The following is an 18,469-nucleotide window of genomic DNA, read 5'->3' as shown; positions in this document are numbered from 1 at the left end:
TGCAGGCCATGGGCTTCCCAGGTAAGCAAGGGAATCCTGCTTCTCAAGAACAGGCATGGGCTCACACTTAATAATTATATGTATTTATCCCATGAAGGCAACAGAAATTTTGTCGCAGAGTCCAGTGGGAGCAGACTCTTGCAGAGTTCCCTAACACCATCTGAGGTGCCACCTGCAGATGTCTCAGAAAATGAGTGTATTTAGAATTCACACTGTCCTGGCTGTTCACAGACACATGTAAGTGAGAGCTGGATACACAGCTCATATCAGTAACATTTAATACTGATATTGCCTAGGTGTTAACACAAAATGTGCTGTTTCAGTATGCCACATTTCTCACACTAAGTAATTCTGGACTTTCTTGTTCATGAAGCAGAGACAGAATTTAAAAGGCTCAGCACTATTCAAACATGAAAATAGATACAACCTTTAGACCAAAAAGCCAATGCTCTTTGCAAATTGTGTTTTATTTAGATATACATGAGTGATATATATTATTTAATAGCAGAACTCACGAGTCTCAGCAGGAGTAGCTGTAAGAAAGAAGAAAAGTAGATGGAACACTTGGAGAAAAAAGAATAGAGATTTCATTCCAGTTCTGAGAAAGTAGTTAAGAAGTCCCTGGATGGCTGTTCATGCAATTCTTACTCTGGCAAAACTGCCACTGACTTTAATTGTAGTTCACTCTGTTGGATCAGCCTGCTAATCAACTAAGCACTTTTCATTTCATGGCAATGAGAAGGTGTGCTGAAAATGCCATCATATCTCTAACCATCTTCAAAGCCTAGAATGTCTTCACACCATTTCATGGGTTTCCCCTTTCCAGTACTAAAGAAAGGATGCTATAAAAGTCATGATTTAAATGATATATTGCAATTTTATGGACTTGGAAGCTAATTTTACTTAGAAGCATTTTTATGGACTTTGGAAGCTGAGAGTAGGGGGAAGCAGAGCTCCTGAGATCAAAAAAATTTCCTTCTGTAGAAAAAGGTTTCAGGGGAGAGCAATTTCTGCCTCCTCTCGATAGGACTCAATTGCTTCTTGAGTCTCCAATATTAAAAGGGTTTTTCTGGGGAATATGCATATGAGAGGGAATTCATTTTATCTGCCCTGCAAACAAAAGAGATTATTTTCAGTTTCTGCTATGAGAGTGAGAAGGGGGAGGGGGGGGAAGTCCTTTCCAGGGAAAAGCTGTAAGATGTTTTCCTTAATTAGTTTAATTACAAAATGTACTAAGACTAAGACTATTAGATAAACATTAGGCTGTTTTTGGGTTCAAAACAGGCAGATGTTAGTAGGATTAAATCAAAATACTTTATACGCCTTTGAAGATTTTTTTTTTTTTTACTCAAAGACCTCAGCTTTATTTTTTTTTTCTCTTTTTAGGCTCTATAACAGCTGATACTATTAGATTTTTTTTTCTTTTGATTAAAATTATGTTCGTCTAACTCATGCAAGTCAGCTTTCATTAGCAAAGCAAGCAGGATCTGGCCTATGGTATCACATTTCTGGAATCTGATGATTTTTTTTGTGTGTTCATCCATTCTCCCTGCTCTAATCAGATTCTAATTATAGCCAAATTACAGCTATTGTCTCAAAGGCTGAGTAACATATTTGTGGTATTTGGTGGGGGGTGGGGGGGAAGGGAACAGAAGATGGCTGATTTAAAAATAGGAATTATACAAAGTAATAAGTGCTGTTTATAATAATTTTTAAGGGAAGATTGCAATGATGGAGAAGGGGTAGGGGAAGGCATGTTTACACCCAAGTAGGAGGGAGTTACACTTTGCTGAATTGAAGCTCTGTTCCTACAGCTTCCCTCAATATTATAATGCACTTTATCAGCTGCTATGAGTCATTGAAGAGCTTGGTAACTCCAGGGTAACAAGTATGAAATATGCTGCTTTGGGACCTAACAAATACATGAATAGTTAAAGTATCACTGGAGAAATAAATGGAGAACATATAGAGAAAGATTCATAGTCATGAGCACATCTGCTATAAACTTAAAATTATGTCACCTTTACATACATACTAAGAGAAGAAATATCACTTTATTAAGCAAAAGTAAAAGCAGCTGAAATCCATGCTGAAATTTTGAAGGTATGATTGTTATCAACCATAAATGAGAACTCAAACTAGAAAAAGCAATAAACTCTTCTGGTCAGAAAAGCGTTTTCCAGTGGTAATATATTTACAGAGCATTTTTACTTTGTCACTTTCAAATCTACTGCTAAAGACTACCTCTAAGATTGCTTATTACTGCAAATGACCCCAAGATCCACACAAAGTCAAATGAAAAACTTCTCAAACATTCTTGCATATCAATAGAAGTTGGTTTACAACAACAAGGCTAAATGCAGTATATTTTATTGCATCACCCTGCTGGTCACCTCAATAAGATGAAAATATAAAAAGCATTTTTTTAGAATGTGGTTTTCAAAAGGCACTTTGGATACTTGGCAGCTTTTTGTCTCCACAGCTGGTCTAAAAGTTTATTATTTTCTCAGAGGCTATCTTCACCAGCATCTACCAGGTAGACAGTAACAGCAAAAAACACCAGGGCAGGCTGATGATGAACAGGCAGCTCCACAAAAAGGTCCATAAAACACGGAAAACCTGTATATGGACAATGCCACAAAGACAGTGATATAGTCAGTAAAAAAGAGGGCATTGTGAATATTTGCTCATGCATGTGCGTGCTCAGCTCAGTGGTCCACCTTTCACACACGATAATCCCTTTCAAAGCCTTTGGTGAAAAAAATGGAGGCTAAAGTCCCAGAAATGTTCTTCTTGCAAACAAACCAAGTCATGCAGCTCCTCCTCAAGAAATCACTGCACAAATATCATCAGGTGTCAGTGTAATGCAATGACCATCAGATTTTATTAAATCACTAAATCTATTAAATGATTAAATTCTTGGTCACACCAATTCATATCAAGTGTAAATATATGGTGAAACACTTTTAAATCAATTACCTGATGATAAAGGAATAATCTTCTTACTTAAATGAAAGCAATTAATGTATGTCAGGGTTATGCATTTAAGAGGTTTCCAGGATCAGGACCATCCATTTGATAGTACCTAAACTCACACTTTCAGAAGTTAAATTAAATATCACTAGCAGATGTTGAGTAGTGCTAAAGCACATGGAAAAATAGTGTTTCCTTTTTTTCCCCCCCTCGGCACATTTCATTCCACAGGATGGCACAACATTGTAATTCACACAACACTGAAATGCAGCCGATGATTTTCCTCCTGTCATTTGTTTCAGTATCTGTAAGCGTGACACCAGGAGAGGAGCAGAAGGGCTGCTCCACTCACACTGCTAAAAGGTGACACCGTGGAGTTCTTACAAGTCAGGGAGACAGGAATAGCATGTGAAAGAGAAAAGGGGATTCAATAGGGCCAGATGATGTGCCCCGAGGCAGTGTCTCAGCTGCTCAAGGTGATTATGGCTGAGGGGCCAGGTACAGCACCCCAGTGCTGAACCAGGAACACAATCTGCTTGTTCTGGGATCCCTGGACCACAAAAACTGAGACTTTGAGAGGCCACAACATGCCCCAGGCCAGCTGACAAAGAATAAACACAGTCACTGCTTTAGTTAAGAGACTTTACAGAAATTGCATACAGAACCTGCCATATTTTCATAGAATCATAGAATCATTTAGTTTGAAAAAGACGTGTAAGATCATCAAGTCCAGCTATTAGCACTGCCAATTTTTATTTGATTCTTGCTAGCTAAGCCTGTCTTCTGTTTTCAGCAGAACTATGGCCACTGGTCTTGCTCTTGGGAACGTCAACCTAAGGAAAAATGAAGAATTGCAACTGCCTCCTTTTTTACACTCATCCTTCAGCTTTCTTCACTCCTTCCAGGCAGCTTTTTTTAGACATACTTGCAGTATGGTGGCATTGATGGAGAGATGGGTGTGACACCCATCAGGTCCACATATCCTTTCTCCCTCAACCTGTGGTCCATTTGCCTCAACACTGGGGCTCACCACCACCATGCACCACCATGGAGGCAGAACTAGGAGTCACCCTAGGAGGCGTACCACCACTAAGAGGTCATGCTCTGAGCAGAATAATGATAGTGAATGCCAGGCATGAGCTATGGGGGTCTGGTCCTGGGCCCTAGCTGAAGACCATGCTTCAGTGTGCATTCTGCTGGATACTTTGAACATGCTGGAGAGGTCTCACAGCATCACGTTGTGGGTATGCTGAATGATGTGCAGTGTTAAGTGATACTCATGAGCAGCGTGACCGTGCAACGCACAGTGAAACAGCATTACACATGGCTTATGCCAGAAGTCCAGTCTCCATGAACAGGCAATATGCAGTCATTCTGTCCAGGGCCTTAAGGCAGCCCCATTAAGTGGCAGCAACAACTGTGCGTGTTGGTGGAGCATGCTGATACCCATTCTGCTGACAAATTGTAGCGTGTTTCTGGAGCTGACATAGTTCATCCAGCACGAGTTCAGTGTTCTCCAATACTGCAGGGCATTGTGTGCGTTAGATGCACCCCAGGTTGCAGAAGGATGGCTACCTCTGCCTTCTCAGTGCCCCTTTCCAGCTTTCACCCTAATTCTGTGAGGGAAAGAGAAGTTGCTGTTCCCAGCACATAGGGAAGGGAGAAATTCCAGCGTGCTGCCAGCCTAGGGCTCAGAAACTTAAGTTGTTTATGCAGACAGAGTCCTGCAGGTAGGTAAATAATTGTGCATAGAATACAGATAGAGATGGAGACATGAGTCCAGGGACTCTTTCTTTGGCTGACTGGCCTTTGGCAGCAGACCTTTCCTAAAGTTTTACTAGTTGCATCCTTAATTCAGTCAGTCAACCTACTGTGTAGTGTCCTGGTAATTTCCTCCTTTCTACCCTTTCTTTTGTCCCCATCTCCTCCTACACCTGTATTTTTGCATTTTATATCTATAGTTTCACTGTATTCTGCCACTCAGTGTGTCTAATACCTATGTCTCTATGGCAAAAATAAAATCAGAGGTGGGAAAAAGAGGCACATTCTGAAATATTTCCAGAATTACTACATCCAGCAGTAAAATCTTTAGACCTGTGAGTTTTTGCTCTGATCCCATTTTGAGCGCCATTTCTAAAAGTGATGCACAAGACCCTTAGATGTAGGGAGGTCCTTGGACTACAGAGTGCCAGCTTTGGCTAATCACATAATGAATGAATGATAACAAAATTCATTTCCCCCCATAACTTTTTACATTGCTTGGCTATTTGTTACCACAACCTGCATCCCAGGTTTCTCTGACAAACTGAGAAGAGTTCCCATCTATAGAAGATGATACAGAACTGGATCCTTGGCAGCATCATACACGGTATAAATGTATCACACTGAATTATTTATCTCACCATAACCTTTTACTCACACTGCCCTTATATTCCCAAACTGACTTCTGGAACTCAGCTATATTTTACCTACGATGCATAGCCTATATACCACATATAACTGTCAGGAAAGACTTTGAGCTCTCTCCATTTCTCCTGAACTTCATCATAAATTCCCCTTAACCTTTAATGCATAGGTTCAAGTTCTTTCTCAAATGATTGAAGATCACTCTTAAAAAACAGACCCCTTCTAAGTATTAAAACCTGGAAAATAAATTTATAATACCCTCTTCTACTCTTTCTGAACCCAAACAATTGACCAAATTGCCTAATTTCAAAATCTTACAGAGTGGAAATAAACATCCTTCCTGAGACTCTCCACACCAAATTTAAGCCACAAATACATTTTTTACCATGACCATTTACAACTGGGAAATGCATGGTTTATAATGGAATGATTATACAGCTTTGGCTTGGGATGTCACAGGCCTGCTGCTAAGATAAGTAAGAATGGAGCCAGTTCTGAACCTTCATGCATGTTAGGCGCAACTATTGTAATAAAGCAGCTCCCTGGCCCTTTGTACACAGTTTTACCAGGTCTGGGTTTTGTGGAATTCTCTTTTTAATAAAGTATATGGTCTAAGGCCCAGCTTGAAACAAAAATGCTCATTGCTTGCTGAGTTGTATGAACTTTGGAAATATGGCAATAAAATGGACACATATGTTCTATTATTATTATTATTATTATGCTTAAGGGCTACAAAAATAAATCATTCGTGAAGCTCACATGGACAAAATGAGCACTGCCTTCTGCAAGAGTCTGTACTTACATGTATCTGTTTACTTAGATGCATCTGTTCTTGATATCTTGTGGAAAAATCAAACACTGTATCTTATGAAAAGCCATTGCAGAAGCATTGTTCAGAAAATCAATCCTAAACCAGAAGTCCATTAAAAAAAACTTAATACCTGGGTCTCTCTGCTTCAAACTCTCTTTTATTGTTATTAATAGATCATTTATCTTCAATATGGTTGGAGATAAAAATTCCTTTTTAAAGTGATGAAATGAAGAGATTTGCAAGTGCTGAAACCGCCTGATCTCCCCCTCTCTCTCATCACCTGATACAGGCTTAAGGTTTCACAGTTTGTAAAAATCAATGGGAAGTTCTCTCCTTGCCAGCAGACTGGGCCAATTTAATAAGTACCTGAACAGAGAGGCAGCCTGTGGAAGGGGCAGTCACCTTTCGCCTGGCAGGAGGAGGAGCTGCGAGGGCCTTCACACTGGAGTGCATTGTGTCCCCGTGTGAAGGCCTGAATCAGCAGTGACGAGATTTCTTCTCTCCAGCTTCTCCCCACCAGCCTGACTGTAACCCGGAGGGGAACCTGCGAGGGGATGGCCAGCTTCTGCCACAGGATGCAGTTCCCGGGGGTGGGGGGACTTCACATTTCCAGTAAAGGGCTCTCTCGTCTCTCACTAGGGCCAGCACATCGTAGGGAAACTCCAAGCAGCTGCCAGGCAATTTCCTTTCAACTCTGTCCCAACACCACTGTTTACAGTTTTATGAAGGCAGCTCTGACTGTCCCTTCTCCTCCTCTCCCTCCCACTTGTTCAAGTTTGTCGATACCCGATCCATGAACATTTGTTTCCTCCTTCCCTGGAGGAGTTTTGCGCTCCACTGACCTCAAGTTCAGCCCCAACAAGGCTGGCAGGAGTGCTCAGCTGGCTCTCGTTTCCCCACTTGCTGCAGTCCCTTCTGTTGGACTAGCAAAGCCAGTGTAATTCAAGCGGGGCAACCCTTCCCTTGCCAGCTCCTCACACCGCCCAGGGTTCTGCTGACGGGGGAAACTGCACCCACCCTGGTCCTGACCCACGCTCCATCCATGGAGGCCACTGGTGCCGGGGGTGTACAGGCAGATCAAGACCCTCACCCCCACTCCGGCTGTCCTTAGCTCTCCTCCCTGGTCTACACCGCTCCACGCCGTTCTGCACCGCACACCTGTGGCCGCGCTGCACCTTCCCCAGGTGGGTCCCAACTTCTCAACACTGCTGTGGGTGCACAAGGGGGAAGCACTGGGGGGTGGCAGCGGAATGGTTGGATAGATGGATGGATGCATATTTAACTCCCCTCACAGCTTGATCGCCAGGTGATTTCCCTCCCACGCTACTCCTCATCATCAGACCTCGCTTTCTTCCCCCCTCCTCTCTCAACTTCGTCTTTTCAGCAGTGACAAAGCCTTTTACTTTAATCTGTTGGGGCTGCCCACTGCCATCCCGCGAAGATGGATCGAGGACGGGTTGGGAGATCGAGGCTTTCTGTCTGTCAACAGCTGCGCGGCCCCTGCCTATTCCTCGCCGCCCCGCGCCCCGGAGCGGGGAGCCGCGGGGGTGCGCGGAGCTGTCGCCGGCCACCCGCAGCAAGGACGGGAGCCTGGCGGGGGAGAGAAAGGGTGCGCGGCCGGGCGGGCAGCAGCGCAGACCCCCGAGAAATCCGGAGCAGGGGAGGGGAGGGCTGGATCCCTCCCGCGGATAAATCAGCGCGGATGTCCCGCCGGCTCTCACGGCGCCCTGCGGAGAGTGTGCTCAGGCAGGGAGCTGGAGGCGAGAGGTGGGCAGGGTTCTCTGCCCGCGTCGCGACTCCGTGCTCCGCTCCGCAGCCCAGCGGGGACAACCGCGTTAATTCCCGTCCCGCGGAGCCGTTTCGGCGCTGGTCCCGCGGCACTCGGAAACCGACGCCCCTCCGCTGGCTCCTTCTGCACCATCGGGCACTCAAATGTTTATTAAATGCCAGCATTCGTTGCTTTCTAATTAGCGGCGCCCGAATCTGTCTGCTTTATTTTCTTCGAGACGTTGCTGTTACGCGAGCAAGATACATCAAACAAGGGGGAAAAAAATACCTTTATTTTAATTAAATTTTCCCCGCAAGCAGAGTGAGGTAAAAAAAAAAAAAAAAGCAAATACCAAAACGTAATACACATTCTGGGAGATACTCTCTACTTTCTGCTCTCCTTTGCCCGCTCTGCCCTGGGATATTCATTCCGATTGCCGGGCTATTATTTATTTCCGTGTATTTATGTTTCCCGATAGTTACACAGTAAAGCTGTTTACGCAAACTGCAGCGAGGGAACCACGGCAAAAATTTTGGGAAGGATGTGAAAATGAATGTGGTTTGATAGTGCCAGAACTGCGGCGGAGCTCAAATTTAAATCGCACTCATCGTCGGAGCACTTCGGTCGTGCATGAGGGGGAAAAACGGGGGGAAAAAAGAGGAAAAATAAAAAGAAGAAAAAGAGCACACGCTAGGAATAACGTAGTTTTCTCAGTGCTGCCGAGGGGCGGGTGGTGGAGACCCGCCCCTGTTTGCTCCGCGCTGGCCGGGGGAACGCTGCAGCTCCGGAGCCCCCGGGGCGGGCGGGCAGAGCTGCTGCTGCCGCTCGCCCCGCCGGGGCCGCTCAGGTGCGCCGAGCAGCAGGCGGGCCGGGCCGGTCGTGTCCGCCGCGGATCGGGACCGCAGAGGGGACTGCTGAAAGGAGGGGTGTGCGAAAGCTGAGGGGTCATTAGCGCGGCGTTAATCGATCCTCCCCTCTGCGCCGCGGCAGCACCGGGGCGCATCTCGCAGGTGGGACTGGGGAGCGCCGCCGCCCCGGCGGCCCCTGTCACCCGCGCCGTGCCAGGCCCGCTGCCCACCGGCCGTCGGGCCCTTGTCGGGCGCTGCGGCCAGCGGAGCGGTCGCCGGCGCGGTTTCGCTACTGCCCAGCCGGATCTGAGGCTATTTTTCTTTCCCCTTGCACCAGCCGCTGGCGGGATTACCGACACGGCCTTGGGCTTTGACCGCTCTGCAGCGCGCACAGAAAACAGGGAATTGCTTGGTGAATCAGCCACCGGCGGGACGACCCTGCTGCTCGGGAAATACGCCCGGGCGGGGTGTCGGGAAGGAGGGTGGGCATCATTTTTTTTCTTTTTCTTGTTCTTCCCGGGGATTTATGTGAAAGGAAAGAAAGTCCCTTTAAAGTGTGTTGTAAAGCGCGAGAATTTATGATAAAACATGAAGTCCCTCGGCACGGGGTTTATGTTCGCTGGCAGGAGTCAACTCGCTCCTCGGCGTCGCGGTGCCGGAGGCGGGAAGGGCGGGAGGTGACCGAGCCGAGCCGAGCCCAGACGCTTCTCACCGGCCCGGCAGCGCTGGGAGACATTCACCGGGGCTGCTTCAAATGTGTCCCTCCATACATGGTTTATAAAAACCGATTCCCATCTGCAAGCAGCTTCTCAGAAGCCAAATAAATGACTTGTTATTATCGGCTGAGTTTACCACTTGCCATTGGGGTAAAGTAAAACTAACTTTCTGTAAATAAACTTACCCCCCGGGGTGAAAAGGAGATTCCGGGAAGCTGCTGATATATTCCTTGGATTGTCCTAAATGTAACGTTTTGTATAGTATCTAGTGGCTACCTCGTCATTAAAAAGCCTCAAAATTATTTGTGGGGGTTCAAAGAAAAGGGCTCCCATGCTTCCAGGGGGAAGAGATATATATGCTGGATTTTGGGAGTGGGGAACAGAGACCTTCCTTCAAGCAAGCACTTACTTTCCTCCTAAATCACTTTTCAAACCCAATTCACCTAATCCTAGTGCCACCTGAGCCTCCTCACTAGTAGAAAAGATTGTGTTGTTTGAGCTCTGGGATGGTGGGCAAGCTATTGATTTCCCAGCTGTTGAGAAGACAGACTGAATACAATTCAGCAGATGCAAACAGAGTCTGGCTGAGAGATTGTTTTCCTCCAGAAAGTAACCTTGTGAGATGCTGAGGTTATTGACTTTGGAGTGGTGAAGGAGGTGTCTGATAATCAGCTCACTCTCTATCTCCCTTAGATTTATAGCTCAGGGCCTCCCTGTCACTCCTGAAAATATAATCACGCTGGCAATAAACCCTGAGGGAAGAATGAGACAGCAAGTGTTTTTTCTCAGAGGTAACGCAGTGACCTCTGAGTTACATACTTAAATGAACCATGATCTTATAGCAAGCTCAGAGCTGGGCTACTGATTGCCCTGTCTTGGTTAAGATGCCATAGCTGTCCCAGCACGTGCAGGGTTGGGAGCGTGTCCCACAGCCTCAGCGCACAAGGGCCCAGGACACAGTGCCCTGCTCTGGCTCTGAAACTGCTGCCTCAAGGCACTGGGCTGGTTTTGAGATGTGTAGTTTGAGAGCAGGGAGAGATCTGTCTTGCTTTGTTTCTCCAGATGGGAAAACTGCATCAGAGGGACTGGTGTTTTTTTTGGTTTGGTTTTTGGGGTTGTTTTTGGTTGTGGGGGGTGGTTTTTTTGGGTTTGGGTTTTTTTTGACAGAAACATTTCCTGTCTTCTTTGCAAAAATGTATTTTATGACCATTTTGCCGTGCAGATTTCTCCCTCTCTGGACATTGCACAGAGTAATGCAACACCTTCAATCTGTGGAGCAGATACCTCTCGGTTTCTTTATCTCAGAACATGCCTTTGTCTCTCTTCAACCTGTTCTTGCTCTTCAGCAAAAACTCACCTTTTTACAAGCTGTCAAACATAACACTAACAGCTGAGCATTCCTTTGGAAGGAAAAAAAAACCAACCCACACATATTTACTTAAAAATCACTTAGTATTTATGACTTCTTGATTTTTTATTAGCCTTTTAACCATGTCTCTCACTTTAACAGTAATCCAGAGGGAAGGGGCTCTTCCCTGTGCCTGTAGTAGATATATCCAAACAGAGAAGGGGAAAAGAGTTGTTTAATCGCTTCTAGTATTTCTGATACTTAAGGCCATTTTTGAACAAGTAAAAGATCCTGCTTTGGTGTGCCCTCTGCTAAAAACAGTATTGTTTCCAAAAGCCATGGTCTGTCTGCTGATAAGCAGATTCAAACAAGCAGCACAAAAGACTGCAAATGCACTGCTTCTACAATCTCATTCCACAGAGGAGGCACGAGGGACCTTCCTTTAATGAGGAAAAACATAATCAGGAGATGAAAGTTTGGCCCTTTTACACAGAGATGGCCCAAGCATCCAACTCTCCTTCACTTTCTTTCCTAAACTCAGTTGAGTAACCCCAGTCTGCCCACAGTCTGGCAGGCAAAAGGAGGATAAGTGCAACTCAGCTAAGTGGTGTCCGTATCAACTGGTTCAAGTGGTTACTTTGGCCAAAAGCTTGACAGACTGAGAGGAATTTCAAAGAGGCCCAGGGCAGACACAAGAATGGGTAACAGCTCGGGAAATGTTAAACGACATAAGATTTGAAGAACACATTCACTGATTTGCTTCTCAATTTATTCTAGTGACTCAGGATGGAAATCTGGACATCACTGTGGATAATACAGTGAAAACCTCTGGTCAAAGGGCAGCGACAGTAAAGGAAGCTAATTAAATATTGGATAGCAATGGAAAGGGGAGGCAGGCGTGGGAGAAAGATTTACATAAGCTTTGTCATCATGTAGATCAGCGGGAAGCCCCTGCCAGAAATAAGATCTCAAAAAGAAAAGAGCAAAATATAATGGCTCAGGGAAATGCACCATGAATTGTCCATGATCTACACAACACTGATGTTTGAAAAGACTACTGGCTGCTTTGGGGTGTATGGGATAATCAGAGGGTAAGATGAATAACACAGATGTGTAAAATAAAATGGGTGTAAGAGAAGATAGATTAAGAACTTCTTGGCCCTCATGACTTGTATGAGTAATATATAAACAAGACAAGAGGAAATGGAAAAGAGATCTTAGGAATTTTCTGCACAAGGGAGAGTTAACTTGTGGAACGCTGTCATCAGATGCCATTAAAAGCAGGGTCTTGATGGCATTAAAAGAAAAATATATAGATGGAGAGAAAGAGTTATACTCTCAAATGAAAATAATAATATTTTTACATTATCACATTTGGAAGTAAAACAAACCTTCATCTCTAAGCCTAAGTAACTGAATGTTTAGGAAGAAACATGATTAATCTAGAAATGTTATTTTTGGCATTTTTTGCATCTTCCCCAGAAGTAGCCACTAGTAGTCATAATTTGAGACTGAACACACCTTGGATTGAGCTAGTATGACCATTACCATATTTTTAAACCTCTCTCTCTGGAGGCAGCTTTCTTTCCTGGACAGCTTTTAGTCCAGCTTGCTAGCAGCAAGTCTTGAACAGAATTCACAGAATAGAACTACTGAATATGGCACTAAAATATTAAGTAGGACAAATCAAATAAAGTTCTACCCTTTTCTTCATGTTATTATGGCATCTATGTGAATTAGGATGTCTCATTTTAGCGGCACAAAAATATTAAGTCTCCAGATTTTTGAAGCTGGGACTGGGAAACTTTTGAATATATTAAACCCACTGCCTAAATAATAATATGGAATGTGTAAACCATTACCTCTTCACCCTATTCAAAATGATAATCATGAATATTTGTCTGGGTCTTCATATGTGGCAGAGTCAGTTTGACTTTCTCTTCCAATTCAAGTAATCACTACAGGAAATCTTTGTGTACCAGTTTTGGACTTGAATTTTGTTTTAGTGGAACTAGATAATGCAAGCATGAAATGTAAAATTTCTTTAAAACTACAAAGAGAAAAGTTCCACCCTTATTTTTTTTCTTTAACATTTAGTAAGAATAATTTTAGTTTACCACATATGGGCAGCTTGCACACTATCAGATAGTGCGTGTATACCCAGTCTTCTAAGTACTCTGGACAAATACAGTGATTCAACAAATTTTTTAAAAATCTCAAATTAAATAAAGCTGACAGCAACCACTGATACTCATCAACTGTCCTTACAGACCTGCAACAATATTTCTTTGCCCTTCCAAACACCCATCTCTTCTAGGCAAGAGGAAAAAAGAGCAGGGGCTTCGTACCCTGAAAGAAAATACCATCAGTAAATTCAAGTTATTTGAAGCTTAAAAGGAAAATAAGCAGCAAATTTCCAGGATTCTAATGCAGTAATTTCTCCCTCAGTAGAGACTGAGCTTCAATACCAAATACTCTGCTGATTGAAATTTCTTAACCACACTCCACCACCTTGAATCAAATACTTTCAATGTGGGATTGCTGAAGCAGGTTACAAACCTGAAAGCAACCATGCTTGCAATCACTGGGACACAGTGGACTGCTTTATAGAGAAATATTATTAACCTTGTACAGAAAAAGTAAAGCAAAATATCCTGCCCAAGCTTATAGGAAGTCTGCCTAGTTCAGGAAGAGAAAGCTCTTCCTAATTCCCAGGGTGGAAGACTACCGTTCCACACAGTATTTAATCCAGCCAGCCTACCTTACACAGCACCACACTTTTGTCACATTTCCTCCATTTCAGTTGTCATTATGGCCGAAGGACAAAAAAGGGTGTAGACTGCCCCAAAGCACTTTTCCTTCAGCTCTTTTTTCAGAACAGGATGCCATTTAGACTCATGCATACCATTAACATAAATAACCTTAGAACTACTTAAATCACAAACAGAGTTTTCAAGTGTTTGTAAACAAAAATGTGTGCCAGGTATACATTTTAATTTATCTTTTCCTCCTGTTCTTTTGCTTACAAACGTTGGTAAATCAGAATATTGTGAAAGCTACATAAAGGGATAGCTTTGAATTTGCTCATTCCTCCCTTCACACCTCAGCACCCTGGAAGATGTTCTCTGTGTACCCTGACATGCAAATGCAGGTTGGTTGCCTCGGATTATTCTGCTATTGATTATTGAAATTTTTTTTCTGCTGGGCAGCACTCCTCCCTGTAATTTTGAGGATGGAAAGCCTTTTAGTCAGTTGATTTTAAAAATGTGTTTCACTTGCTTGAGACTCCTTTTTTGATGTTGAAAAAAGCCAAGAAACAAAGTCATCCAATTTGCTTAAACCATCATGGACACTTGATGGACACTTAACTTGATATTCCTTTAATTCTAGACTTTTGTCGGTACAACTGATTTCGTTTAATTGCACATATTTAAATTAAAATGCCCTGTGATTAAAATGTGACAACATCTAAATAAATTCGTCCCTCTTTTTAAATTAAAAAACCCAACAATAATGTTCCTTCCTCTCACTTTCTGTACTTTCTGCCCTTTTCTTTTTGTTTTCCAAGCATCCAAAGATAAAAGAGCTTGATAAAAATGTAGGGGGGAGGGGGGGGGGGAAGGGAAGGAGAGGTAAGATAACATTATTCCAGGTCCTTGCTTTGCTTTGTAAGGACAGATTTAATCTTTGGGCAGCATCAGAAGATAGGCCTGGATGCCTGGATGACTGCCTGATCATCTCTTCACTCTCTCCTATCTGGATTATGCTTGACTCTTTTCAGGGATGATATCTCACTATTCTTACTTGGTAAATTAGGCTATTGTTTCCCTGTATTTCACTTACTGTAAAATGTTTTCTTTCTTAACTTTCAGGCCATTGTTCCTGAGTGGTGAGCATGCTGTCAGTGGAGACAGGGTGAGAGAATGGAGCTATGTAACTGGGGACAGATTCTGCCATATTTTGCCAGTTAGCAGTAGCTTCTTCTCAAGTGCTCTTGACTTCATGGCGGTTTGTAGCAGAAAAAAACATGGATAAAAGGGGTCAAATTCTGCCTTGTAATTGAAAAATTAGGAAAGATAATGAATATTATGGAATATGAAATATTCTCAAATGACAGTTTTCAAGTTAGCAAATACTCAGAATAACATGCCATGAACTGGGTGGTTTTTTAGAGAGCATTTGTTCACGGTCTGATTTATTACTGCTTCTTGTTGCCTTATGATAAATACTAAAAAAAAAGAAGAAACACAAACACAAACGTCAGAGTGGTCTTTGTTGCATTTAACAGTGAATCTCAAAGCAAACGGTTGTAGTGCAGAACCAGAAACCTCATGACAGAATACTAAAATGTGTGGTGCTGGGACTTTGTTTGTTGTCACTGGAATGTATATTCTGTGTGGTAATCTTTTATCTAGTTGTGCACTGAAAATAAAAACCCCAAACCCCACTGTAATTATATTTTTCTTGTTCATGCTGAGTAAAACATGTCAGACATTTGGGGAGAGCAGGCTGAGGTGCAGAGGAACCAAGCATGAGCATGTGCTAGTGCTTCACAGCGTGTGCAGCCTGATTGTTGGCACCAGCATCAGCCAAGCCTCAAGAAAACCAAGGGATTGCTGCTGTGCTCGTGACAGGGGCTTGGGTGAAGGTGGTTACAGGCCAGCTCATTAAAAATTATGAACATGTGTTGTGCCATGTTTGATGACTGTTGAGGGAAGGCCAGAGTGAAAGAGCTTACATAAAAGCCAGGACATAATGCCAGTTGACTCACTCAGCACAAGGTTGTCTCTGCGCAGGGCACGTGTAGCCATAATTAGTGCAGTAAGTGTGGCTGTGTCTTTCGGGAAGTGTTGGGAGCTGCAAGTTCCGTTGAGTGGTTAATGACCACCCACCCACCCACCCACAAGCATAGGTGATGGGCATTTCACAGGAGGCACATGGAGAGGTCCTCTGGAGGAGGCTACTGCTCTTTTCTGGCTCTCTCCCCTCAATGGCATCAACATTAAGACCAGGGATATTCATGGAAAATCGCATACTTCCTACAGGAGGGCCATGTCCATAACAGCAGGGTGCCTACAGTAGAAGAGGGCAGCAAGATAGAAGTTGTAACTCCCTTTTCCTTCTTAATGGCTCTTTCAAAATGAAGCCGGGATGCAACAGCATCTGATATAGTTATATGGAGCACGCCTCCCATCCTGGAAATGTTTATTCTGAGCTCAAAAATAATGCTGCTGGACCGGATCCATCCCTGGTGTTCATTGTGGGACACTGGGCTTGCTGTTAGTGGGGTATTAAGAAGTCTGTGTCCATAGGTGTGGGTGCAGAGTGTGTTAGTGGGCAGCATGGAAAGGTCCCACAGAGGCACCTCCACGTCACCATGACAGACGATGAATATTGCTCAAGGACACCCTCCCTGTGCAAGGCATGACTTTGTCTCTCCAGTGGGATTTTCACCACTTCCTTTAGATAGACTGACATAAGGGATCAAGCAGGTTGCAGGGGTGGGCAGGACGCATATGGGATCAGTCCCACCAGAAAAGAGAGCAAGCGTCCTTGTCTGTGGCTCTCAAATGCCCCGCTCCTACCAGTCCCCCTGCCACACCCCTCTGCTGCCGCGCTGCATGCAATTCCCCAGCCCGGAGCTCCCACGGACCCGGCTGTATTTTTATTATTCTCCTTTTTTTTTCCTGCTTAAAACGCGAAAGGAAGGTTGACACGAGCAGAGACGCTCCCAACAACACCCCGCTGCAGCGGGCCCCAGGGCGGCCCCGCACCCTGACAAGGGATGCGGAGGGGGCTGAGCTCTGCCCCTCATCCCCCTCGGGAGCCGGGGAAAGGCGCGGGGCAGCGGGTGAGCCCCTCGCTGTGAGAGCTCCTGTCAGGCGCCGCGGCCCCCGGGAGCCCCTTGGCGGGGCCAAAGTGAAAGTGAAGCGACTCCCGAAACCCTTTTGGGGGTGGCGGCAGGAGCCATGTGACAGCCGGGAAGCAGCCCGGCCGCACGGGGGACGAGCGACGGGAGGCGGGGGTGTGTGCGTGGATGATTTCTGAGGGCTGCGGTGCCCCGCGCCGCCTCCCCGCATCCCGCACCGCCGGCATCTCCCTCCGCAGCCGCACTCGCGCCTGTCCCTGGAGGCCGGGCCGGGTAGGGCCGGGCCGGGCCGGGCCGGGCCGGGCCGGGCAGGGCGGGCGGTTCCCCCTCCTCCCCTCCCCTCCCCTCCGCCGCGTCCCCCTCAGGCAGGGCAGGGCAGGGCAGGGCAGGGCAGGGCAGGAGCGCGCCCCGCAGCGCTGCTCCCGGGAGGAGGGACTCGCCTCCCCGGCATGATCACGGCGGTTTATTAGGGTGGTCGTCTCTCCACCTCTTTTTTTTCCTTTTAACTAATTTTTTTTTTTTTCAATTTCCCTGCTCGCCGCGGCTGTCAGCGCTCGCACCGCTGCTCTTACCACCGCACCTCCCAGGGCTGCCGGCGCGGCCCTGCCCCGCCGCCCCTTTGTGCCCGGCGCGATGGTGCGAGGGGCCGGCGGCCGGCGGGCGCGGGCGGCCCGGGGGCAGCGGCAGGTAAGGGTGAGCGGGGTGGCGGCGAGGGCCCGCGGGGCACGGCCGGGGCAGGAGGTGCCGGTGAGGAGGGCGCGGAGCCGCCCGCCCCCGGAGCAGCCCGCTCCTCGCCCGCGCCTCGGCGCTCGGCCGGGTTTGTGCCTTCCTTTGTTTTATTTAGGCTGTCTGTAAAAAGTTGTTATCACCGCCACCCAAAAGGACACCCCCTCCCTTCCCCCCATCCCTAGTCGAGACCTCTGGGGTATCAGACCCTGCCCGCATCGGCCCTTGCTTGGAGTCTCCCTGTTCCTGCCGAGTATTAAACCTGTCTCCAGCTGCGTATCGTCCTTCTCTCCAGCCTACTTACCCCGCTGCCCTCCTGAGTCCCCCACTCCAACCTTTCTGCCTATTTTGATTTTATTTCCTCCCTTCGCCTCTCCTTGGTTTCTGAGGGACTCCCCTCCAACCTGTCTGTAGGTATGTTTGTGTAACCAGACACTGAGAGTAGCTGTCTGCCGAGGAATTAACTCGGCAACCCCCAAAGCTTAGTTTGCATTCAATAGAGGTGTTTGTTTTTCAGGTTTAAATCTCCAGACGGGTTGAAGAAGTCGCCCAAAAGGAACCACTTGGCAAATTTTGTTTCCTCCCTTGAAATCCCACTGGACGTGGAGCAGGTGGGGGATCGGGAGGGGAGATTTTTGGGGGTGGAAGGGGGTGGTGGGATAGAGAGTGATCAGGGACTGAGTGGTGTGGGAAGGAGGGGGAAAGCGCTTTAAAGTTGGGAGAGTGGAGCTGCACTTTCCCCCTTCCCCTCCTCAGCGGAGGATAGCTCAAGGCTCTTGCTCTCGTTCGTTAAAAATAAATACTACAGAAGTTGGCAAATTTTGTAGTTTTAGAGAAGTGGATTCTCTCCAGGATTAACGTAAAAAATGTTGATGTCTGAGGAACTGCTCTTGCTCAACCCGTAAATAAAGTGGAGATGTTGACAGTTTGTCTAGCCTCTGCTAAATGAGCACAAAAAATATTTCATTTCTTGAAGGGCATCAATAATCGGGAGGGAAAGGAAG

General features: G+C 45.8%; 1 protein-coding gene across 3 annotated transcripts in view; it reads left to right on the top strand.

The window, feature by feature from the left end:
- Window positions 1–7,109: 7,109 nt before the first annotated feature.
- Window positions 7,110–18,469, top strand: part of PRDM1 (PR/SET domain 1) — a 112,589-nt gene continuing 101,229 nt past the window's right edge. For 2 of the 3 annotated variants that reach the window (XM_019287809.3, XM_019287814.3), the window contains exons 1-2: window positions 17,547–17,879; window positions 17,983–18,076. The gene's annotated coding sequence lies outside the window, so the exon portion shown is untranslated. Of the gene's footprint in view, window positions 7,375–17,546; window positions 17,880–17,982; window positions 18,077–18,469 lie in introns of those variants that run through there. The other variant, XM_019287818.3, reaches the window with a different exon arrangement.

The sequence above is a fragment of the Corvus cornix genome, chromosome 3, assembly GCF_000738735.6.
Source record: "Corvus cornix cornix isolate S_Up_H32 chromosome 3, ASM73873v5, whole genome shotgun sequence".
NCBI classification, from domain to species: domain Eukaryota; kingdom Metazoa; phylum Chordata; class Aves; order Passeriformes; family Corvidae; genus Corvus; species Corvus cornix.
Note: the sequence above shows the minus strand (reverse complement) of the source record. Positions and strands in the feature narration are given on the sequence as shown.